A 26,166-nucleotide genomic window follows, 5' to 3' on the forward strand; every position below is an offset into this window, starting at 1 on the left:
GACATTACAGTTGAATAAGAAATTGTATTATCTCTGCACGCTGTATGAGCTGAATTACTGCCTGGCCATTGTGCTCAGACTTATCATAGCAACGCTAGAAAGAAGCTGGCACACTAAAGAGTCAAAGATGAGTAACAAGAATTATGAGAACCCTAGAAACGCTCCTTAACAAAAAATGGCCTGAGAAGTTTCACTATTTTCACATAGAAACTTCCTTGCACCACACTACTACTGGGAGAAGGTAGAGATTTTCAATAGGAAGACTGTTATAACAAGATTAAGAGGCTGAGTATTAACTGAATTCAGACAAAATGTACTCATTCTAGGTCTCACTTTGACTTTCTTCTTTCTATGGACACATCTACACCTGATTTCTTGGGTTTAAATGACTCAAGGCTTTTTCTGGGCCGTGGTAATAAAATATAAATGATTAAAGTTGTTTGGGAGTATTTATGAAATAGTTTGGTGAGAAAATACTGATTTATTAAAGCTTTGTGAAAACAAATATTTACATGCCAGTTTCTATGAGGAGCTGTAACTGAGCAAGGGACAGGGTTCCAAAAGAGCAGGAACAGTGGTTTCCCTGGACAAATTTTTCTGGTAAATTGGGTGTTTTTGGGGCCATTCTCTGGCATTAAAGCCAACTGACATGGAAGATCCCACATCCATATTGTGAAAATCTCTTTGCTCTCCATTGCATGATAGATACTTCCAATTTACCTATGAGGAACATTATGTAAGGAATGCCTGTTTCCAGACCATACAATGGAATTATTTGGGAAATAGCAGCAGTCTCTGGCAAAAATTATCCTGGGACTGTTCTGCAATTTTGTGGAAAATCAAGTCTCAATGGAACAGCTCCTGGGACGGAATAATTCACTAGGGTAGATGAGGTTGTAGTGTGCTGCTGCAGATCCAAAGCCATCACAATCTGTGGTTTCATGCTTTCTCACACAGTGGACAGACACATGAATCAGCTGGGCTCCAGAGCAAGAGACTCTAGTGTCCAGCAGTAGTGTCTGACTGAGAAAGAGAAAATAAAACTTTGGTTGACACCCTCTAGTAGCCCTGGTGAGGCATTTCACTTCTTAAATGCTCTTCAACTCAGTCTCCAAAATGAAAACAAAACCAACCAACCACCCAATCAAACAAAAAACCTGACATCAAAAGCCTGACAAAAGCCCTTGACAGCAAAAGTTTCATAGACCACCAAAAGTGACAACTCTTGTAAAATCAAATCACAAGTTTGTCTTGAGAAGCTTGGAGAAAAAAGACTTCAGTTGATGTTAAGAAGAGTCTTATGACCCAGGCTACTTTGGCTTTTGAGTGTACAAACACAGACCCTCATGGAAACAAAGTCATTCAGAATTACCAGTGTTTTTGGAAAATCCAGAAGGCATTAGTTTTTGTACTCTGCAGGATCTGTGTTTTTCTCCTTGGTTTGTGCCGCAGTGGCTTTGTGCAGCTTTTAAGTGTAATTGGAATAAATTGAAGAATGTTAGAGACTCCTAAACGGACTATGCTTTAGATACAGGATAGCATTATAAAATGAAAGTAGAGTGGCTGGCAGCTGAACACAGAAGTCCCACTGGGACCCGTGCCCTGTAGCCTAAGACAAGAGGTTACACTGGATATTTGCAGCTTACTTGCTATCCCACACAAAATCCCAGCAAGCTGCATATTTTAACAAATAAATTTATATGCCACATCCTCACCATTGATCACATTGTCAGAGACTGCAAACAGATTTTGTTAACTTGTTTAGACTGGTTTCCCCATTGCTAAATAGCATTTGGTCTTCAATATTCGGTCTTTACACTCTCACAGTTTAAGTGACAGAATGCTTTAGCATTATTTTTACATAAAATAATTATTTTGGGTTTGTTTTTTTCAGTATGGAAGAAGGAAAATTAGGTATGGAAGAATTTAAGGAAATTAAATTTTCGCTACCCCAAACTGGGCAGAGTAAACAACTAGGATTTTGCCTGGGAAGTACTGATATTAAAAATTCTCACAAAATTCCTTTGGGAGGGGTGTTAAACCACTTTTTAATACAGAGGATCTCTGTGTAAAAGAGCTGTTATTCGCTCCTAGGTCCCCTCCCCTTCAAAACTGTGTGGGCTGCCTCCTTTGTAATGTACACTCACATAATACCCCTATGGCAATGACAGTGGTTGCTTGCACAGAAAATTAATGCTAAGAAAGTATTTATGCATTTGTACTGTATTGAGTGTGATAAATGTTTTCCCTCTCTGAAAAACAAAACACTTGCATTTTCTGCTTTTGTTCTTCATCTCCTCCCATCTGTTTTGTTTCTCTTAGCTGGAAATGAGAATAACAGCTGACTCTCTGTGGATTGCCAGTGGTCTATGGAGGGTTTGAAGGCCTCTCTAATATCTTTGAAGCTCTTTTTTAAAAATAATTCTGTCCCAATTCATATGAAAACCCATATAATTCTTTCATCAGATCATAATTATTGCAGTGAAAGGACTGGACCTATTTTCTATCCTTGTCAATAGTGAGGGTTTTGTGGCCTTGTGGCCCACTGGATATCCAGCATTTATGTCTCCAACCAAAAGCATTTGTCTAAATGCAGGCTTGTTATGAGGGTGATATAATGATTTCCTTCACCCAAAGTAACAGAGCCAATAGATCTTTTCGGATTGCACTAAAAACACAAACATTGTCTGAGGAGCTTCTGAACGTGGATCTCAAAGAAAGGCAAATCCAGACACTGTGCATTATTTAAATACCTTCTTCACTGTCTGAAATAGTGTGTGACTTTACAGCTATAAGAACCACAAGGTTTTAAGTAGAAACCTGTGGTCTTTTGTTCTTCCAAATACAAAATCACCACAACAAGAAGAAACACTTGGGTTATGGTTCAGCACTCTAGGCTACTCTGTAGGGCAAAGTTACAAAAAAATGAAGCTGTATATCACAGCAAGTTAATCACAAGTTCTTGGAAACTCTAACAGACTGAAACTCATGAGCTACTTTGCCTTTAACCACAGAAAAAACCATGAAAATTCACAGGTTGTTGGGGTCATAGGAAGAGAGTCATAATTAAGGCCTGTGAATTTTCACTGACACCAAGTGACTAGAGGTTTATAAAACCAATTTAAAGATCATAAGTTTTCTGGAGCTAATAATTAACAGTTTGGGTTTTGTTGTGTTTTTTGTTTGGGTGTTTTTATTTGCTTTGTGATTGTTTGGTTTTGTTTTTCTTTTTGGGTTTTTTGGGAGGGGGTTGGCTGGGGAGAGTCTGACAAAAATATTTAAAAGACCCAAGATGCTCCCTAGAGTAGCACACTCTACACTCAAAGATGTTTATATTTTCACTTTATCATTTCTCAGTAGTGGATTTTCATTAGTAGCCTGATTTGACATGACTACTAATGTGAATCAACTTAACTGCATCCGGCTAAATAAACATTGCCATCATTTACAGGGCAGTTACTACACAAACTGGGGGAAAGACCTTGTCCATAAGGTAATCAAAGCATATGAAAGCAGAATGTCCCTTTTTCTTTCTATTACAACCAGAAGTGGGAAGAGAAGTTGGTATATGCCTGCTTGGCTAAGGAATAAAAACTTTTTTCAGTCTATATTAAAAACAGTTTTTAGATGTTTAGTTCATAAAAAAAAAAAAAAACAAAAACAAAAACAAAAAAACAAAAACAAAACTATTGCCTATTTTATTAGTTGCACCAAAGTCATGTTGGCAAGTGAAAAAATAATATTAAGCTAAAATAGCTCCATGTGTTTCCTATTATATAATCAGCTGGTGATGCAAAGGACAAGCTTGCATGGCTCGCTAGTCAGCCTGGCGGTTATGGAACTCTGAACCAGAACGGTGCCGTTCACTGGGAATAAGAGAAGCAAAAATGTCCAGAATGAGCACAAACCAGCTCACAGTACTTACCCCAGGTTAATAGTGAGGTTGCTGTGACTGGTATTCCAGCATGGCATGTCTAAGAAAAAGTTTTTTTTTATACTTGATGACAAAAATGGGTGTTCATGTACATTAGCTGTTATGCATTAATGTGCTCTAAATGTCTGGTGTAGGTCTATTGGCTGATAAATGTAAATCAGAAAGTAGCTTTTCTGAAGCTTAATTAAATCTGGTTTAAACATGCTTGAACACATTTAATTTTTCAACAGTGGATTATCTAATTGGCATACTTCAATTGCAATGGTGTCTTTTTCAAAAAGTTTCTGAAGGAACACAGTTATCATAAGACAAGAAGGAAGACGTTCACACAGATTTGGAAAAAAATCCAAAAAACCTAGTTAAAAGTGAGGAAGCAGTGGATGGGAACAGAAGGTGAATTTTCATACCAAACAAATTTATAGAGTAGTGCCACAGTAATACATGCTTGGGTCTTAGCAGCATAGGCCGTGGGAATGGACTTAATGGATAATTTAGGGAAGAGATGAACAAAGAGGTGACAAAGTTTGTTGATGATCCCCAGTTACTTAATGTAGTAAAGCTGCAATAAACTAAAAAGGTTTTATTTATTTGTATAGTTATTTATATATATTTATATATTATTTATGTACTGTGTGATGGAGAAATGAACAGCAGCAAAAAATTCAACAAAGGTAAACATAAAGTGACGTAGAAAAAAATCACCCTAACTTTATTTATAGAAAGATAAAATTTGAGTTGTCTATTTCTATTCAGGAATGAGGTCTTAAGAGATCTTCATATCTTGAGAAAGAAAACTATCAATTCAGTGCTCATTCATGGGAGTAGAAGGTCTACTGTGCTATACAGTTTTAATCACCAAAGCTTATTCCAAGGTGTTGAGTCATGTCAGTGTTCAGCTTCAATTATAAGCATGCTGCGTCAGAAAACCCAAGCTAGATGGTCAAGAGATAAATATACAAAATACATAGTACTCAATAACATAGACTCTATTACTGTAGAAGGCTTTCCCAAAATTTTTTTCTATGAAAGGGAAAATTAAATAGGTATTTTTGTGGATATTTTTCTTTGTTTTACCCTCTGTGTAGAAGAAAAGTTCCACTAGGATGTAGGGAGTATATTTAAGTAGCCTACAGAATAGGTGTAATATTTACCTGCATTTGTGCAAGTGTGTGTGTTCCTATCTGCAAATATTAATCCTATCTATGAAGTAGTTTATCTTTCATATTCTATATATACCTACCTTCAGTATATTCTGCCACATTAATTCGATGGAATGTATCATAAAATTTAGCAGCAGTGACTCATATTCATGGCTTAAACTGTTTTAAACCATATGTTTTTCATTTTTCTTGGATGCAGACTTTTTTCAGCAGACGGAAAAACAAGTTAATATAACTTGAAAGATAAGTACAAAAATTCAGTTTTTCATAATTTTCTCTTTTATTTATTATCAGAGAAAAAGTAATTATTAGGCTCATTATTTTCCACTCCAAAAGAAAAATGGGTACATTTGTTTCTTAGTTCCTAGGATAAGGATCTATAATAGAAAAAGTGCCTAACTTTCAATTTAGAGAAATATCAGTTTGTTCTATGCAATCATCACTTGCCTTCAAGTTTTAATAATGGCTGCAGCATTTCTCATGTCAGTTATATGCAAATTACTGATATTTTCCTGGGCAGTTTGCACACCCCTATCTCTAAATCTGATGTCTGTTTTCTGAGACCTTAAGATGGTTTGTTCCTTAGAAATTGGGTTTGCTATGTGGCCAGCTGTCACACAGATATCCCCCCTTCTCCTGCCCCTATCAATATTAAGGATGGGAAAAGTGCCATCTCAGCTGCCTTTTTTTTATAAGGACTCTGAGATTTGTGCTAAGGTTTAAAAAAATATTATGGAAGGCATTGAGGAAAAAGGAGAAAACTTCAAGAACTAAAAGGACTCAAAGGTTCTGATTGGTTTTTAAGCTTGAGAACTTTTGGATGTTAAAAGATAAGGGATATATTTTGTCATCCAGAGCACTAGCCTAAAACCTCAACCCCATTATTAGCATGGATTTTGGAAGGGATCTCCCATGTGGTACACAGCCAAGTGGCTTTTCTGACTACAGCCAGCAAACCCATCTCGTTTTTTCTCCAGTGATAGCAGTGACTGTGTTATTGCAAAGCAGCCATGGGGCCTCCTTTTCTGTCTTCAAAACCACAAAAGCACAAATGTTAAAGACATTGTGAGATTTGAATGGACGTTTTCTTTTGGTTTTTTTTTCACTCTTCTTCACTTCCCATGTCTGATCAGGATTGGAAACGGAAGTGTTGAAAGACTATACTTGGGTATTATTTATTGAGCACTGACACTGTGCTTGGAGTTTAACCACTCTGTGAAATACCACAAAAAGAAACTACTTTTACTGTATTTCATGCCGAACCAGAATGAGAAATTACTGGAAGTTTCACAAGAATACTCTGTTTTTGCAAGTCTTCCAGGCTAGTTCTGTAGATCAAAGATGGTCAGGCAGTCTTGGATGAAACTCAAATGAACATTCAAATATTGGGTGCTTAGCCAAACCAAAGTGAAACTCTGAATCGCAAGGTTCGCTCTCTCTTCTGTCCTTCAGTGTTGATAAGATGCAGGTTAAGCCTGCCTGATGCAACTTGAAGTTTCTATTTGATCCATAGATAATATTTTGGATCCTCTGTGTGTGCTTTTTATGGCTACCTAACAGGCTTTCTGATACCATTTTTAATGATTTGGTGCAAAATCTAGTGGCTCACAGTACTATACAGAGCTAATTCATAGCCAAGGGAATGTGAGCTCCTACAGCAGGTATTAGAAGGAATAATTACACTATTCTGTTACAGGAAAGAGAAGGTTAATATTAACATACCATGAGCAAGGCTCACATGTTGTATCTTATATATTAGAGCTGGTGCACTATTCCACACCAATGAAGCAACAAAACTTGAACCTTTGTGCTCTGGGGCCTTTTTTAAGCTACCACCCACTTGCTATGGAGTAAGTGCTTGCAGAGGATTGCCATGGTATTTAAACTGAGTCTAATTTTGTACCCAAACTAATCTGATTAGCTGCACCCATATTTTTGTTATTAAAATAATTAAGTTACTATAAAGTAAGTAAATTAATAAATAAATATAAAAGTGAAGATGATGTTTCCTTTATAAGAGATGTCACACTGACCTTCTGAGTTCCAGCCCTTTTGAATTTCTGTCCTTGGCTGGCTGTTCCATGGTAGAATTTTCCATATTGCTTCTCTTGTGGACCAGCATTTCCATGATCCTTAAGTGTTGTCATCCATGTCTCCCTCTCATCCCTTCAGGGCTTCTAGGTCATGCTTTAACACATAACAAAATCTTGGTTAACTGTTTTGAACACTATCTACATGTTTTTTGGCACTCCTGGGTCTCACGGAGACTAGGCTATGTGACAAGATGCTCTTCTGCTGCTAGCTTTGTCAGTTTGCTCTGTGACTTGCAACAGGCCTGCTGGATTTGCATGACACAATTTCTCCATTTGTGAAGGATAGGCAAGCACACTCCCTAGGTCATAATATTTTGAAGGCTGTATCTGCAAAAGCTCTAGGAAAGATGCATATTATTATTATTCTGCTCTATACAGTAAATTAAAAATACTTACAATAATGTAAATTATATAGTCTGGTGTGGCATCAACAAGTACTTAAACTTACAGAGAAAGAATCATCTTGGTTAGAAAAAAAATCAAATCTAGGCTCCTGACATCAGAGACAAACTTCAGGGATGGGATAAGTTTTAAATTCTTAATAAGAGCTACTTTGTGATACTCATGACAGCAATGACAAATACTTAAAAATACTTGCACCGTGCTGTTAATAATGCAGTGGAAATCTACAGACATAACTCCAACTTTAATGAAAATTAAGATGAAGTGTGGATCTAGCTGCTTATATATGTCACATAGTGTGCAGTAAAAACTTACTCTTGCGTAAAATCAATACTTAGTGGTCAAATTTCCCTCGTTTCCCACTGATAATGGATGGAGTCATATGGTTCAGCTGTAAATCTACCAGCTGGAAGTAATGAGATGAACTGTCCACAGCAATATGAAAGATATACATGCCTATTCAAAGGCAGACCATCTGTGGAGATCCATGGAGAAGGATAGTAGAGAATTTTATATAGACATACAGTAAAACAGTCTCTCGTGATACTGTAGGAGCTGTGGGGGCCTAATCTTTACATTTGACTATTAAATTAGGAAGGGCAAAGCCTACACAATACCAATGGTATTAGTCATGTCTGGAGGGGCATCCAATACCAGATGTCACTTTTCTGATCTTTCATGCTCAGCTCTTACAGCTTTTGGCACGTCAGAGTTCGCATCTGAGTACAATTTAAGTTATAACAATACAATCAGCATGTCTAACTATTTTTGCCTTTCTTTCTGCTATTTTGGGAGCTAGGCTGTGGTGAGTCTCTGTTGTTTAATCTAAAAACCTTCCTTGTCTCTGTCTCCAGCCTCATGAGGTAATGCTGGGGGATGTCAGAGAGTGGTGTTAAGGAACAGTTGTTTGACAAGTGCTACTGGTTTTAAACTGAATTGCTTGTTTATTGGCTGCACAATTATTCATCTGTTAGCATAGCGTAGAAAAAATAATGTTGACAGTAAAATAGTATCTTTTCTTTGTAGAAATTATTTGTCTTAAGTGAACAAGTCATTGTTTTAATGTGAATGCAGTTCTGTACAATATAACAGGAAAGGTTTGTTTATTTATTCAACAGGCAAACAAAAGCTTTCATGATCAGACAAAAGAAAATATATGTAGGGAATTGTATGTGGAGGAGCATAGTCTGCTCTTCTGACTTGTTATAAGATAAAGTCATCTCCCTTTATGCAGATTATTCATGTTTATTTATGACATTCTGTGAAAGGAAAGACACTCAAATGCCCCAGGGCTATGGCCCAAAGTAAATAACTTGTCATAATATACCTTGCAAATGATAATATAAACCACGGGAAATCCAGGGAGGAGATGCACATACATTCCAAAGCTGGGAAGTTATTGAATGTTTAGGCTTAAGGAGCAGATAGTTTTGATTGGGGATATTTCCCTTGTTTCTGTATGTTAGATGAATTACTCTGCATGAGTGATATCCATTGTACTGTGTTTATTCTTTTCCGCTTTTGTTCACCAATCACTGTGATGTCTGGTCCTTTCCCAAAGATGGTCTGTATAATAAATATGTTAAGTCTGACAAGGAATGGATGGTAATGCAGCATCAATGCCCTCTGGGGTTAGGGAGTGTTCTGGTTATTTTTGTGTCTCTGTAAGCTTACGATACAGGCATTTGTATAGACAAAATCTTGACTCAAGTTCAATGCAGAAATCTTTCCACTGGGGGAGCTGGCAGCCTGGGTTTGAGCAGTAACACCAGCAGATGCATCTTTGCATTTCTTGCTGCATCCAGGCCTGCTGCTTTGTATTCGGTGTTTGGACCAAAAAAAAAAAAAAAAAAAAAAAGACTTAGTGAATTAATTCAGTGTTTCAATATGGATTATGTGTATAAAGAAACCCGGGACTTAGGTAGAGGTAAGGTAGCTGCTACATAAGGTGCTCTGCAGTAAAACTGTTTTTGGGAATCTTGGGGCCTGCTCCCTATGCTGTCACGTGCCAGTGCTATAGCTGGATGACTTGCTTAAAAGCTTGACTCTTGAGCAAGCTGTAGGTAAATCAGTTGCAGCCAGTTTGGCTCTCCCTGTACTAGAGGATTGAACAGTGCCAGAATACTGCCACGTGATCACTTCTACTGTTAATTCGTTATACTGCTTTTTAGCCCAGTTTTGGCCTGTGCCAAAAAACACTCTTCCAAACAGTTCCCAGACACAGCTCAGGAGTCAGCAGGAATGAGCAAGAGACGGCTACCAATAGGAAGTTTGGATGCAAAGCACTTTGCTATCACAGCTGGAAAGAACAGTCCCTAGACCTTTCTATTTAGTAAGGAAAAGTATTTCTTGAGTGCAGCATTGGGTACTTAATATCTATTACATAAAAAACACAGTATTTTTTTTCCTTTTGAGAGTTTGCTAGAAATGTTTCTCTTCTGACTCACAAACTTCAGTAGGTTTTTAATATATTTTCAATGTAATTTGCTTTCCTTTCAAAAACAAATGAATGCAAAATTTAGTTGTGCTTCTAAATTGTACTTTGATTATTGTTCTCATATATAATGTATCTTTTTTTTTTCTTATAGAAGGATAATTGTCCATTAAGTCTAGATTGGCCCACATTAGCATTAGATACCTCTGAAAGGCATTTCAATTAATCTAACCCCTGAATTACCTCCTGAATGTGCTCTTCTCTGTCTGACAGAGGAACCCAGGGAAACTATGCCTCAAGTTTAGATGGTGGCATTACACAGGTTGAATCTGAATTTAACATTGTTATTGCCTTTCACTGGTGCAGTTAGCACAATAAGATATTGAACTTTCCTGTAATTTGTAGGCATTTCTGGCCAACAAGTTCTTAATAGTTGGAATTTTTGCCAATATTCAGTTAAAATTTCTTGGGGTTTTTTTGTTTGTTTGTTTGTTTAGGTTTTTTTTTTTTTTTTTGTTTAGTTTGGTTTTGTTTTGTTTTGAGGTTTTTGTTTGTTTGTTTGTGGGGTTTTTTGTCATCTTGCAATGAAAGTTATTGGAGCTGGGACCTAGCTGTGCAGGGCTGCTACCTGTTATAAAGTGCCTAGTATTTGGAGAGACCAACCTGTGGTCCAAATTCACTGTTCATGTATCACATCCGAACCTCTAGCATTCATTGCCAGGTTGCAGTGACACCTTGTAGGTTGCAATCCCACGTGTAAAATAAGCATCACAATGAAGATTTACACAGGTTTCTTCTCTTCCTGAGTGTCCCCAGTAAAAGAAGTATGAAATGATGCAACAGAGTTCATCAACACAACAAAATAGCATGCTTTCTAAAGAAAACAACAGTGGCTGATAAAATGGCTTGCAAAACAATTGTGTCAGGAAAACAATGACGCAGTTGGGCTGGGCCTGACCTTCTAGAAAGCCCAGAGGAGACCACATCTGGCATTTTGATTCTGACCCCCTTCTGAAAGCAGTAAAACAGTAAGTCTTAACTGAAAGTAATTTTTTTTTTTTAATACTAAAAAAAAGTTACCTCAGAGGGTCCTGAGAACTGGAAGCCAGGATAGATTTCTTCCAGTGCACTGTGCAATTTCTCCCCCCTTCCCTAAAGAGGTAGGATTATGTAACCTAATAAATTGGTCTCATTACAGAGCCACTGACAGACAGACATATAGGTTGCTGCCAACTGGCATGTGTGCTGAAGGTGAGCACACCCAGGGGCTGGTGGAAGTGAGCAGTGGGTGCAGCACTCAGAAACCATCTGCCTGAAGGAGGTCATGCCTGTTGCATAAAGCAGGTGGAGATAAGGATATCAGCAGGACAGAGGGCGACATCCATCAATCAACTTCTTCATTATAGCAAGAATGAGCACTGTGGGTCCTTGGGAGGAAGAAGGAACCAGTGATCCCTCATCTCACAGGTGGCAAGTCTAAAAAGTCTAACCTTTCACATTTCTAGGGGCAGGCAGGATGAAGAATGTGTTTTTAATGAATTACCCGTAATCACACACACACAGAGACCTACACAATATCCTACTTTCATATATATTTCCCCTTCAGGATAAAATAATTAAATAGAAAAGTCTCATTATTTATTTTTTAAATCATGAAAGTGTGTCTTAGCAGGAAGCAAATTTCCAAGTCCCTGATCAAGTAAATAATTCTCTGTAATAAAAATGCAGAGAATTAATCTCTGTATCTGCATTTCACCCCAAAGGATAGAAGAATGCTAGAACAAAAAAAATATGCCAGAAGGTAACATGATGGAATGAACACTCATGGCATTTTTACTCATCTGAACTAAAAATCAGATGATTAATTAAATCGCAAACTAAGAATTGAATGATTAATTAAATCTCAGGCTTCAGGGACTTAAATATGAAAGAGCCTCTTTCTTCTGCACATTCAAATACATGCCCGAGTACATTTGTGAAGATTTGCATTCCACTCAGAAATGTCACTAACCATCAGAGGCAGAATTTATAAAGGCAAGAGAAAAATACAAAATGCTAGAAAATTGTCCTCAGGTTCTCCAAAGATAACCAAGAGAATACAGCTGATAGAACAGGAATCATTGGTATCATACTGCAAAGGGAAGAATAGATCTGAGATCAGGACCCTCTATGTAGTCCAGCAGAGCTGCTTACCAACAGGTGTGTAAGTCCAACTCACTTGGCAGGCTGATTCATATTCATTACTTCAGCAGAGATAAACTGAGAGTAAGTGTTTCTAGAGGAGGAAGAGGGCACAGATACCCTGAGCTACCTGCTCAATCTCCCTTTACCCTACCAACGATAGTAGATTGAAGCTGGAAGAGGGACTTAAACCCTGACCAACATCTAAGTTATAGAGAGAATTCTAAATCTCCATCTGTTTCCTGATCATGGAGGGACCCTTTAGAAAGAACAGAAATACACACAAGCTCAGGTAAACTGTACTGCATGGGTCACAGCATCCTAAAATAAGCTTTAGTGTTAGCACTTATCTGGTAAGGTAATGCCGAGTGATTTTACAGGAACTGCTGCTCTATAATGCTGCAGGTTTTGCATGAAGATTAAATCTGCTGTCATTTCTCTCACTTCACATTCACCAATGTCAACTTTCTTCTTCACAGGGAAATTGGGATTTGGCCCTGCCTGCAAATGAACTCCCTAACGTCCCAAAGTAGGCAGACAAAGGGAAAAATGTTTGTAGGATGAGGTGGACTTTTTTCATTCGCTTCTCAAATGATAGCCATGTTTTGACGCTTGTAATGAAGCCAATGAGAAAAATATTACTAATAAAAAGGCCTCTCTAACAGGGAACATGTATGATTATTATCTTGGTGTTCAACCTCAGAGTGTGCAATAGATTAGGTTTGCCTTTCTTCCCCCAAAAGCATCAGCAATCAATCAGGTTAGAATGAGAAAGAGCTAACACGGCCTTTATTTTTGTAGATCATTAAAAATGACCCAAGGGACCAATTTTCTGTATTTTTGCTCAGTTTCCTTTTGATTCCAGTCATTAAGAATGAGATACACATAGCTGTAGGGTCAGACAATGAAAGAAATTCTCCTCTTGCTTGTGTCGATGCGTTCTGTTAAAGTGGAACTGGAATAAATGAGAGGAACATGCCTGGCTTCTCTTGGCAGCTTTAGTCAGGCACACATGAAACTAAATTCCCTTCTCAGTGAAAAGTACCTCAAATGAAACCTGAAGTGACTGAATTAAATTGCATTATAACCCTGCAGATGTCAGCAGGTCAAATTCAAATGTGGCGCAAGCAGTGGTAATGAAGTTGCCCTCTTTGTTGCAGGGCTTTATCTAAACTCAAGCATATTGTTAATAAGTGGTATAAGCTTTTTTATATCAGTGATGTTTAGCTAAATTTTAACTGTTCACTAACTGAACTGAAGTACTAGGAAATGACCTGGACATACATATGTAAAGGTGCAAACAGAAATATTATACCTCTGCAAATATAAATCTGTGTGGCTTAAGCAGGCAATAGTTTTATATTGATACTTTCATTGGTAAAAAATCAACAGAAGAAAATGCATCATCTGAGTTACCAAATGGGTAAGAATTCTTTCTCAGCTGTGCATGTTTCCACATACAGTACAGCCTACATACAAAGAGATCCATCTGCCCATGGAAGTCTATTCATTTTAAAGTTTATTTATTTAACCAAGCCTCAGATTAATAAATCAGACTCTGCCTGCTGAATGCTGCAACATCAGTGAGCCCTGAACTGATCTGTAGACTTGGCCATTTGGGTGAATGTACTGGTCATGAGTCAGATCTGATAAGGTAATCCTCTGCTCGCCTGCAAATTGTCATACAAGAATCTCCTAAGTGTCTATCATGCTGTGCTAAAGGCTGATACCACAGCATGTGTGGGGAGACAAACATACAAAAAATTTCATGTCTTATTTATGTATCTCTGATGAGAGAAACATAAAATATTACCTCTACCAAACAACTGTAGTTTTCTTCTGCCCCACTTCTAGTGTTTTAGTAAAAAAGAAAGGAATTGTAGCAGATATATTTTAATTCTATTTAGAAGTTTTCTGTGAGAGTTCCTTCATTTCATAGTCTAGGGCTGCCATCAAAATCAAACCTATTAATTTGACCCAGACATACAAACACATGAATTACTTTTGGGAAGGGAGAGAAAAGAAAGGAAAAGAAGATAAGGAGGTGGAGACAGGAAAAGAGGGGTCAGGAAATAAAACCAGAAGACAGCTTTAAGCATTTCCTGGAGGCACATGTTTTGTAACCCACCTCACCCACAGTCCCCCTTCCTTCCCCATACAGCATTTGTGATCTCTAGTTCCTGCTGAAAACTGATTCCAAGCCTGCTTCAGTTGGCCACGTGAATCACGTCACATCTCTTTTGAACACGTTAACCTCTGCAGAAACTGTGCCTGGCTGACAAGCACAACAATGCAGACCACTCCTTCACAAAAAGCAATGGAATAAATGTGCTGGGACCAATACGAAAACAGACCTGAACAGTACCCCCTGTGCATGGGCACCATCATCTTTGGCTGTATGGAGGACACTGCTGTTTCAGGAGCTATTTATTTTAATATTGCACTTCTAGCATGACAATAGAAAACAGTGAGTTGAATGTAGTGGTCCATAACTCTTAGCACTGTTTTGCCAACCATCAAGCACCAGTTATCTCTGCCCTGAAAAATTCTCTACAGCTTAGTAGGAACCATAGCTGCAAAACAATGTGTACAAAATTCTGAAAAAAATAATCTTTTAGTACTAGCATGGTCCTTGACAAGGTGAAGCAGTCATGAAGAGGCTCTTACTGCTCTAATAATAGCTGTTATGTTCCGGATGCTCGCAGACACTCATCTGGTTTCCTGTTCCATTTTTACCTATGACTCGATGTTGAAATCTCTAAAGGCAGTGTAAATATCCAGTGGGCTCTGATTCTATTTCCTAAATTCTAGTTAACATGTTTCAAAAAGAGTTGTGTAAGCTGACCTAGTTATAGAGCATGATATGTGATTTCTCTCCCTCTCGTCTCTTTCTTATTTATTCAAAGAAATACAGCGAGGGTTCATCTGTGTAACTTGACAAGCATCTTAAGAAATTAAATAGTGATGACACACTAAGGAATTTGAAAACACTCAGAGCTGTCTTATTCTGAGGTAGAAATCAAACTTAAATTGATCCTGAAAGAAGATAAAGCCTTGGAAAGTGTTTGGGGTTTTCCTGATCAAACAGAATTCCTACTTCACATATAGAAATAAAATATGACTCAAGCCGCAAATCTAAAAAAAAAACTAAATTGTGTTTTCTACAGAAACTTGTGGAGGAACAGTATAACTTGCTGGCTTAGCAGTGCTATTCTAAGCCATTCATGTTACATGTTAGATTTTTGGCAACAACTGACCTGCTGTGAGTCTCCTGGGAAGTGATAAGTTTGCCCACTTCCTTGTTTATCAAAAGATCAAAACTTTTATCTGAATTACTATCATACATACTTTAAGATCCAGTCTCTTGTGTTAATTAGTTGTGTAATCACATCTAACACTTTTGGGGATGGAGTAGAACAGGATTTACTTGGTAGGTGAGAAAGAATCAAAGCAGCGCTCTAACAAATTATTATGGTAATTAGCGCTAGTCTTGTAGTTTATCTCCAGGGGGGCTTTTAATAGAAGCAGTGAGAGCTTGGGAAAACCTGCGTGCAGGATAAGCATGCACTTGAAGAAACAAAGCTTGCCAAGTTCACAGGGCAGTCTGGCAGGGGGACTGGAGATGAATGGCATGAGAGGAAATTGAAAGGCGTATCAGGTAGTGAAGGGGAGAAGCACTCTAAGTGCTACACGGTTTTCAAGATGCAAGAGACCTACTGTATCCCTGTGCCCTCCTTCAGCCTTGAAAAAAGCTCTAATAACCCTTAGACTTTTTGAGTCTTAGCCAAAAGACCCGCTGTTGTTGGGGCATAAATGTCAGAGATGGACTGTAGTCTTCCACAGTATGGCTCCATGAGCTGGGGAATATGGAAAGTGTAGGTGTCAGTGTGTAGCCCTCCACAAATGTTTTTCCTCAGGGTGTTACCCAAAAAAGGTCCGGATGTGACCATCAGTGCGTGGAGCATGCAAAGACAGGGTAGGAAAAGACTTTGCCACCAGCCTGTGTTGTGATGGTTTTTACTCCCCATAGGGACTAATGAAAGGTCTGGGTGATCCTTCCATTTGCACCCCAGACTCCTAATTCAATGACTAATTGTTCCCTAGTTTAATTAATCCATAGGGATATGCATGGGCAGGGCTCCAGTTCTTTTCATGCTACCGCTTGTTTTATTGTGGGGTCTGTAGAGGTCCTCTGAGATGACCCGCTTAGTGATAAAAATATCTCTTATAGTTCCCAGGGGGAAGGAGGCTGATGTTGCTGTCTCCTTTGGAAGGGCAGTGCTAATGCTGGTGACAAGGACAACCCTGTGAGGTCTACTCGGGCTGGCCTGCTGCCAGGACAGCAATCTGCCTGCCACCGCAGCCTCGGCAGCCGGCCGGGCGATGATGCCGCTGCCTGGCTGACACCCCCCAGATTGGCAGGGCTCCTTTACCAGGATGGAAACAGTCTCTAGTGAACAGCTCGTTATTAGTGCTCTACTTTTCGCAGCAATTAAGTCAAGAACCATGGCACCTGTTCATCTCACCTCGCTTGCGGGAATTAACATGCCGTATGGGAAAGAAATTTGCGTGGGGGTGGGGGCAGGGGGAGAGAGCTCCCTCGTGTCTGTTAAAGGCAAATAGCAATGCATCTGAGGTTCTTCGGAGAATAGCAGTCTTGATGAATTTACAAGAATTTTGAGGAGACCTGCTTTTACCCTGGGGGTGTTAAAAATGTCCCAGATAATTTGGTTTTAAGTAGATGTTCACTTTGTGTTGTTAGTTTTCTTCCCGGCTAAGGAATACTTACGCCTGAGTGAAAACCACTGAAGAGACCCTGACGACACCTCAAATCTCTCTGATAATGAGAATATAACTGCTTCAGTTTGAATGAACAATGTTTTAATCTATGCTGCTTGTATGTACAAAGGCTCTGAAATGGACCTCGGGTTTGCCTAGGGATTTGCTGTGTGTATTTACTTAAGCAATGAACCTGAAAAATGGCATAATTGTTCATCTTGCAAAGAATTACCTCATTCTGTCTAATCAACCTGACAGGACAAAACAAATCAATCTTTTAAAAAGATGTATTTTTTTCCAGGAAGATGTGGATATTAAGACGGTATGTAGATGCTGTTGGTTCCAATTAAAATCAATATCTGTCCTGATTTGCGGCTGTTGTCTCTGTGACAGCGAGGGGGCTAGATAAGGGGACCCATCTGCTCAGCTTTCCCAAAGGGGCTCCAAACAAGTGAATGACCTGCAGTGTTTATTATTAAGTTTTCAAAGGGAAACTTGTTTTGGTCTAATTGAAGGAATAATACGAGAGAGGTTATTTCTGGTCAGTTCCCTGCTGTTTTCACTCCAGAGAATATATTCCAGGTGTTAGCTAGGCAATGCTATGATACAGTATTGACTTTCCCTTGTGTTTAGGCATGCTGGTGCCAACGGACCAATAAACTGCAGTTGTGAATGTAAAGCCAACTCTTTCAGAGGAACTTTTTGCTAACTATTTAGTAAGCCAGATGGTTAATGACTACATTAATTTTCAAAAGCTTCATTCCTCAGGAGCGAAGTAATTGTAATTTTTCAACACCCTTGTCCTTCTTTTTCATCTATTTTATTTTGCTTCTTTTCTTTTGCACTATTAACAAAAGATTGGTTGTGAGAGACTGCTGTTTTGTATCATATTTTTTGTAGCTAACAGTTCTTTCCCCTTCTTATGACAACAGATTTCATGGGTAAAGTCTAAATAATAGGGAAAAATATGGACCTATAATTTTCATGTGGAATATGACAGATAAACCTTATTCTTTAAAATAGTATATGATGTCATCCCTGGATCACGCATGTGTTAGATATTGTGTGTGTGTCTTTAGACAGGCAAACAGAAAAAGCAAAGGCTGTGCAGAGCAGTGACTCAGCCCAAGTCTGGAAAATGAAACAGCAACTGGCTCTGGCTTTATATCTTCAGGCTGGGTCATCCAGATTGTGGGGTAATATACTCAGGAAAGTAATCTCAGGCACAAATTATTTTGTTTTATATTAATTGCTAGGAGGAACAAGGTTTTTCAATTTGGTTGCTGGACTAAACAGCTAGAGAAAGATTTTTGGTTCTGGTGGAATTTAAATAAAAAATCTTAGAAGTTTTTTTAAAAAGCCTAAACCTAACTTTGAAAACACTTTAAAATGTTTGGTTTGACCTTGTTTTTTCTTCTTTTAGAATACTATTTGATGTATCTTAAAGTAAAAAAAAAAAAGCTGCCATTTTAAATAATATCTTCTGACGTCTAAAAATTCCTTCTCACTCTCAAAATTAATCCTTCATCCCTTTATTTATGATTCTGCATACCTTAAATGAATATGATTTGATTTTACAAATGTTCTTGAGTCTTGCATTAGATTCAATATACATGTAATGTGGGCTGCAAAAAAAAAAAAAAAAAAAAGTAATGTGAATTCTCTGCATAGGGAGTTAATAAGAATTTTATTATAATTAAATGTATATAAACAGTAGAACAAGGCATTTTTTTGTAATAGTAAATATATCTTCTAACAGATGTATATATTTAGTCATCCTAAAGCCATTTAGGAACTTGGGTTTCTGCTGTTTTCTCACTGGGAATACAGATGATCAAGAAGAACTTCTTGTTATCTCCTATCTGTCCTATGTCTCCAGTTCCAAAACCAAAATTGAGACCATACTTCAATCCTGTCTTTAATTGTTTGACTTTGAACCCAGTTACAAGCCCCACAGCCACTCACGAAAGTGCAGAAAGCAGTGGGTTGCAGACAACTGAGGAAAGATGTTCTCATTGTCTCCTGGTGACACTTCTCCTTGTAGTCACTGAAGCAGTGACTGGAACCCACGTTCAGCCCTTCTGTGGGTAAGGTCATCCTGGGCTAGAGCAGCCACCCATGAGCTATTGGGTGAAATAGAGATGACAACGTCTCCTTCTTCTCCAGTGGGGTGGTGAATCTTGGGTTTTGTTTCCCCTGCTTTTAATTCCACTTCAAACCAACTTCCACCCTCCTTTCTCTTTTTTTTATGCGGGTGCCAAGCTGAAAACTTTGTTGTTCACACAGACCAAACTCAGCTGCTAAGTCTAACCCATTAAATTGTTTTAGTTCTTTATTAGAGGGTGGGGGTGTGGGTCTGTGTAAAGATTCTTTTGGCTTTTAAGTGGCATTTTTCTTGAACCAAGCATGTTGCACTGCACCAAAAAGTCTTTACTAATCAAGAAAAAAATTCCCTAATTCTCAGCTGTGCTAGTGTGAGGAGATGGGGAGAAGCTGTGATCCAGGGCCAGCCATTGTTTCGGAGCAGAATGCTGAGGTGATTGACAGTTGAAAATTAATGGGAACGATTTTTAGACAGGGCTTGTCACATGAGGGCCTGGCCATCCTGGATATGCTGTCTGTGCTTTAACTTTCTAATTCCATCTGGAGTTTAGACAAAGAGGTCTGGATGAATCCTGCTCTCTGTCCATTTGGCTGTCATCGTTTTGATTAACCTGATTCTTCAGCAGGAGCAAAAAGTAGTTGGCTTCGGTCCACACAGACATCAGGAAAATAGCTGCTGTAATGGCCCAATGATCTCCATACAAGAGATCCTGGGGCTAATCTGCTTTTTCTCCTATGTCTAATTAAAAACTTCTTTTCCTGTTTACATTAACAATTTTTACAATATTTTCATTAAATAATTGCTTTTGGAACTGTGGGATGGTCGGAAGGATTTTTTTTTTCCAGCACAGGTGTTACATTAGTAGGAATGAAATGGGAAAAAGAGAGCAGACATGGGAGGGGGAAATAGTTGTGGGAGACTTCCACTGATGAGCTAGCTTCAAGAGGGAACCACATAAGCCTGGGAACCTCACTTTGTTACTTTACTGCCCCATGCAATTGTCCCCTGCCTTTTCTCCATGATCTATGAGATCTAGGGCAAGTTTCATGAGCTTAATTTATTACAAATCAGCTTCATTTAAAAATACATGTAAAATAAAATTACTGTGTTTCCATGTTTTACAACATTACTTTTAAATACATTTTTATTTTCTGTTCTCTGGTCTATTTTTTTTAGTTCTTTTTTTTTACTTCAGTGTTGGCTGATCAGGCCAATAAAGCTGACTACAAAAGCTAATCTTCCTCAGCCCTTTCCTGACTGAAAATATTGGTGGACCCTTCTTGGTAACCACCCAGAGGTCAGGTTCTGCACATGACTGGTCAATTTGAAGAAAAAAAAAGAGCAAAAGAAGGCACTTAAATGTAATGCCTGTCCCCTTCAAGTTCAGAGTGCAGGTCCCAAATTATTGTATTTAAAATAATGACTTCCCAGAGATTTTTCAAGTGCACAATCCCTCTCCACTACTCGTAGGAAGTGATTCTATCTACTCTCTGCCTTGGGATTGGGGGATGGATATAGACTCCGCTGTGCAGGAAAACAGCATCCATCTTTGACCCAGGAAATTGGAGGAACCTGCTATTCTACCTGGTCAAAATGCTTATGCCTGCCCATGGGGTCAGCCATGCTTCCTTGGTGCCCCCATGCTTTCACAGCACCCCTGGGTCTTGCCTCCCAGCCTCCATGGGCAAGAACCAAGGTCACCTGGGACACGCTCCTGGCCTGCAGCCAGCTGTGACATCTGTGCTCATGCACTAAAATGCATCAGCCAGTGAAGTGGGGGGAAAAGTATAGGTGCACTTGAGTAACGCTGATCAGAGGTGTCTCTGCTTTGCTTCCTGGTCCCAGTCCAGAAGAGGAAAGTTCTGCACTCCTTATGGAGGAAGTTTCTCTGTGTCTTTCTTCTTCCCTCTTCTTTTCTCTTGTCTTCCCACAGTTCCTCACTCTTGCTTCAACACCAACAGCACCAGGTTTTCTGCTGAAGTGCACTGTCATTTACTGAGCCTAATTACAGCAGCAAACTGAAATACCTCTTGTCTGCTTTGGACAACTTGGACTCATTGTGTGGATCATGCAAGTGGGATTTGGCACAGAGCCAGGAAGAGGAGGAAATTAATATGGTCACTTCAGGTCATGGTCATAAAAAGCCATAGTTCTTCTGCTGCAGATGTGTCTTGGCTTTGGCTCTTTTGTACAGGTTTCAGTGGAGGAAAAAAATGCAACTTATTTGTAGTGAGCCAGGCAATGAGTGATATGTTACAGAGGAAAGCTATGGTCTGTTTTGAGTTGGGGTGAACAGTCGCTGACTTTGGGATGGTGTCGCAGCCTTAGATGTTTGTTCTGACAGGGAAACCAGGGAACTGATGAGAAGAGAGGTCATCAACCTTTTATTCTTATTTATCTCTGACCTGAAGAGGCACAGATATGGATGATACATGGATGATTGTTTTCAACAATCTGCTCTTGCAGATAAAATGGCCGTGCTTGGGCAAGCAAATGATAGAGAGAGCTGAGATTAGGTTTCCAGTTTCATTGCAAATGATCAACCTAAATCCCATTTCTGATTTTTTCCTGGGTGTGGTGTGTTGATTACACTGGGTAAAGTAAATAGCTGGAAATGTGGCCAGAAGTATTTCCTTGGACCACTTTTCAAAATGTGTTATTTGTCGTCTTTGCTGCACTGAGACAAGTAGGCTTAATGGATGGAGCAAGAGTGATGTGTCTTTTACTAGTCAAACCCTGGCTGTTGAACAGCTCAGGATGATGCCTGTACAGCCATCGGCTCCTCACTCCTTATGGGTTGGCAGGCTGGGCTGCATCTCTTGTTGCAAGGTGGTCGTGCTTGCTAGGTGTATGATCACCATCCACCTGGGCCATCATAGAAGAATTTCCAGTTGGGGTTCAGGACAGATGCAAGGGGCATGGTGACCTCCTCAGGGAGATTGATATGGCTGGAAGAGAAGAAACAGAGTTTGCAGCTCTTCAAACCACTCTGGGAAGAGGCTGGAGGGGAGAGCTGTTTGAACCACAAAATGTAGGTCACTGAGAAGCAGAGAAGATGTTTTCCCTAGGCATGAACCTGAATGAAGACACAGTTTAGAACACATCACACGTATGAGGGAAGTTTACCATCAGATCTCTCTTCTATGAACAGCTTTAATATTTCAGTAGTGTGCTGAAAAAAAATTGGATCCAAACAGCCATTCAGATTTAAAAGTATTTGGGTTTGGGTCAGGAGCATATTCCAACATCCCCTTTCCCTGTGTTCTTCCACTATCTGCAAAATACCTGCCTCAGAACCCCACTGATGAACACTCCTGAGGTTTGGAAACCTTCGCTTCCAGCTCCTCGCTGTAGCACATTGGCCCAGACATAATGTTGACACATACTTACGTGAAATTCTCTGAACAATGCCACTTCATAAAAGTCCCATAAAGGTACAATCTTGTGCTCAGAGGAGATTTTATTTATGAAGACACAGAAAGCTGTGTGTGTGTGTGTGTATGTACTCCGTAAAAAGTCCATTAGCCAAGGTGTAAGTGAAATGAATCTGACCTCTGTGTCATTAATGTGCTGTCTGAAAAGGTGCTGCTTCAGAGCATTCCCAACCTCACCCCAAACCCTCAGTGAGAACTGAAAGCAAGAACAGAGTTAGAGGATGATTTTTTCTTAAGTGCATCAAGCAGTGTTTTGTCTGAGAAGAATAAGAATAATGCAGTAGAAAAAAATATAAAAAGGCAACCCAGACCCATGATAAATCTTGGGTTTTTTCCAAGTCTTACTGAAAGCTCTAGCCAAAAAGTAAGAAACAGTATCTGAAATGTTTGTGAGGGAAGGCGGCTGTGCCAGCACTCATCCAGCAACATCTGAGAGAAGAGAGAATTTTATATGTGATTGCCTTAGACTTGTTGTCATTATCAATTAAGCTTAGAAAGCTCATTTGATATGCTCGGCCATCCTGCACATTTGCTAAAAAGGCAAGACTTCTCCACAGCTGCGGCTCTGAAGAGCTCTGAAACATTGTAAGAAGTGAACGAATGTAGCCAGCGAGATGATACTGGATGCACTAAATTTCCCTTGAGGAAAACCACTTTGGATGGTGGCCCAGAGCTGGCACTTGGTGCGCACCATTGTGTGGTGCTTGTCTCTTGTAAATTCTCATGCCTCCTGTGAGTACAACACAGTCTGGTAGCAAACTGATCTTTTCCTTCATCTTCTTCTCTAGCTGGGGGCATGCTCCTTTAGCACGGTAGATATGCAAACCTGCCCTGTTTTGTGTGACTTATACCTCAATTTCATGACAAGATGTTTTACGTACCAGGTAACTGTCACTGAGGAAGCAGTGGCAGCTTCAAACATGGCCTTTGCTCAGTGGCTTTGTTAGTGAGAGCTAATTCCTGTGCTTTGAAGGTTCATAGGCAGCACTGTGCAGTCGGGGCAAGATGCAAGCCACATGCTTGCAAGTGCTGCTTTGCTTCACACTGTCCATCTCCCTCATTCTTCACCCTGCATGTACCCTGCACATGCTTTTAGCAAATAAGCTCATGAGGAGTCCAAAGCACTCTCTGCCATCACTTTAAGTCCAGAAGGCAGTAAAGGATGCTGGTTTAGTATCCTTTACCCAGAGGTCATATTTGATCTTACTGTTGAACATAAATAATGTTGCCTGTTGCAAAAGAAATGTTGAAGAGTGAGCTCCTCAGAAGCTTTCCCATTGTAGCTAACCCTATTTCATTCTAATCAAAACTGACCTCTGTGGACTTAAATGAAAAAAAAAAAAAAAAAAGGTTAATACAGCTTCTATCATATTCACAAACCCCATCCTGCAAGGGTTAATTCACACCTTAGGTCACTCCTGCTTAGTCTCTTGAACGTAACCTATGTCTAACATGGTTACGATGAATCTTCTGTTAGGAGTTTGACAATACAGCTGAATTGTTAAATTGCTAAATTCTGGATTAGCCTCACTTTGACCAAAAAAGAAAGAAAACCCCTGTGTTGAGGGGAAAACAAAGGTCTTCACCAAAATCCCCTGTAGGTGAGTCCACCAGGATTGGCTATAGCTGCAGCAGGATGGAAGTAAATGGTGGGAGGGATCAAATGGTGGCTGAACTGCCTCCTGAGACAAGGTGTGGATATGCTCCACCAAGACAGGCAGCTAAGGGTATTCCGCAGATCCACCCCAGAATGTCCCTCAATGTGAAGGCTAGCAGTAACAAAACTGACTAGTGTGAGGGGAATTTTCAGGCTCTTCCTTTGGGAGTTTGCTGGGGGCAGAGGGGAGAACAGCCCCTGCAGGCTTCTTTTAAGTGGTTTCACTATGTTTCTGCCACTGACATGAATAGGGATTTTTGACCCAGAAACTCTGGAGCTAAGAAGGAATTCAGGATGCTGCAACTACAACCAACATTTCTGAAGGAAAATGTTCATTTTAGAGAGGCACCATCAGCAGCTCCCAACAAGAGATGAGCAGTAGCCTCCCTTATTTTGAGCACTGTATCTGGCTCTCCCCCAGCACTGTGCACCCCAGAGGGCACGTAGATATAATTCGAGGAAGCATCTCTGCAAGGTCCCCTTCCCAAAAGATGTGGTGACTGCAACCTCATGGTATTGGACACTGAAGGCATAGGGGAATTCAGTCTCAGTTCCAGACTTTGCAAGGAAAGTGATACTCACAACACCTCTATCCCTCTTTATTTCCCCTTTTTTTTTTTTTCCCCTGTTAATTATAGGGCCCTGTGAGGCCTGTGGGTATAATCAAAAAAACAGAGGCAGGGATGCCCCTGAATTAATTGATCCTTGAACTTTGTTAATACAAGTCTGATCTTGCATCAATTAAAGCATCCGTTCCATTCATATCCAGACAGCATTTTCAGGGGCTGAAACAGTGGAGTATGTTCAGGTCAGCCTCAGAGTGAGCCTGACTGTGAACTCCAGAAACCCTATCCCAGACACATGGGTCCTAATATAAAAAAAAATGTGATGTGTTACCAGCAGCCTGCCTTCTCTCTGCTTTTTCCAGCCAACGGAGCAGCAAGAGTAGAGATAAATTCCCTGCAGATAAATGTCAGTCATATTTTATAAATAGATAAATAGATTCAGCAATACAAAGAGTCCTGCTTTTGAATGTGAATTTGTGAGCATAGGTCCCAGCAACAGGATTTTGTGCTTAAACACTTCAGCATTAAATCCCTAGAGAGATTGTGCTGCAAAGTGAAAGAAAGTGAAGCCATTAAAAAAATTACAACAATAACCACTTCAGCATCATCCCATCATCTTTCCTTCAGATTGACTTACAGAATGTTATTCTTCTGAACTCTTCCACAAGCAGAAAGGAAAAAAAAAATAAAGCTGCTAGTTTCATATATATTTTAGATTATCACAAACGAGCACTGCTACCACTATCTCTGTGCTGCCAGACTCTGTCCTGTGATTTAATGATCAAGTTAATGATCCCCTTTACATGTGCCTGGAAAAGTTAATCTTCCAGAGCCATTTGGGGGCTAAGGAATTCATCACTCACAGTTGCCTTCCAGAGCTCTGCTCCTAATGAGCCAGCCTGTGCTGGGAACACATCAGTTTAAAGATGATCCTATCTAGAGTTGGAAACCAAAGCACAGGAAACTTTCCTGCCTTAATTCGTTTTAGAGTATCATTCATGATTTTAGAATTTTGGCATTGTTTTTCTCATTAAGGAAGACAGTGACTATCATAAAATATTCAAAATCCAACACATTCAAACGTGAAGTAAAGAAAGTTTCCATCTGAGCTGACAGTGAAAAATGCATGTGATGAATATCTGTGTATAAAGATAATAAGAAACGAGATTAATCTGGGAGAAACCAAGCAGTGCTTTTCTGCAGGCAAAATGTACTACCAGAGTGACTAGCACAGGAAGCAAAAGGTCTGTGTCTGTGTTGTGACTGCCTCTGAAATGAATACATTGCATGCAATAGGAAGATCAAATCATAAGAAGCAACTCCTTAAAAAGTATGGTGTCTACATTTTGAGCATTTTTATTCAGAATCTGGCTTCCAAATATGAATATGATTATTTCCTTCAGCTTGCATCAGAGATACAAG

Source organism: Pyrgilauda ruficollis, unplaced genomic scaffold (genome assembly GCF_017590135.1).
Source record: "Pyrgilauda ruficollis isolate IOZ18807 unplaced genomic scaffold, ASM1759013v1 scaffold24, whole genome shotgun sequence".
Classification (NCBI taxonomy): Eukaryota; Metazoa; Chordata; class Aves; order Passeriformes; family Passeridae; genus Pyrgilauda; species Pyrgilauda ruficollis.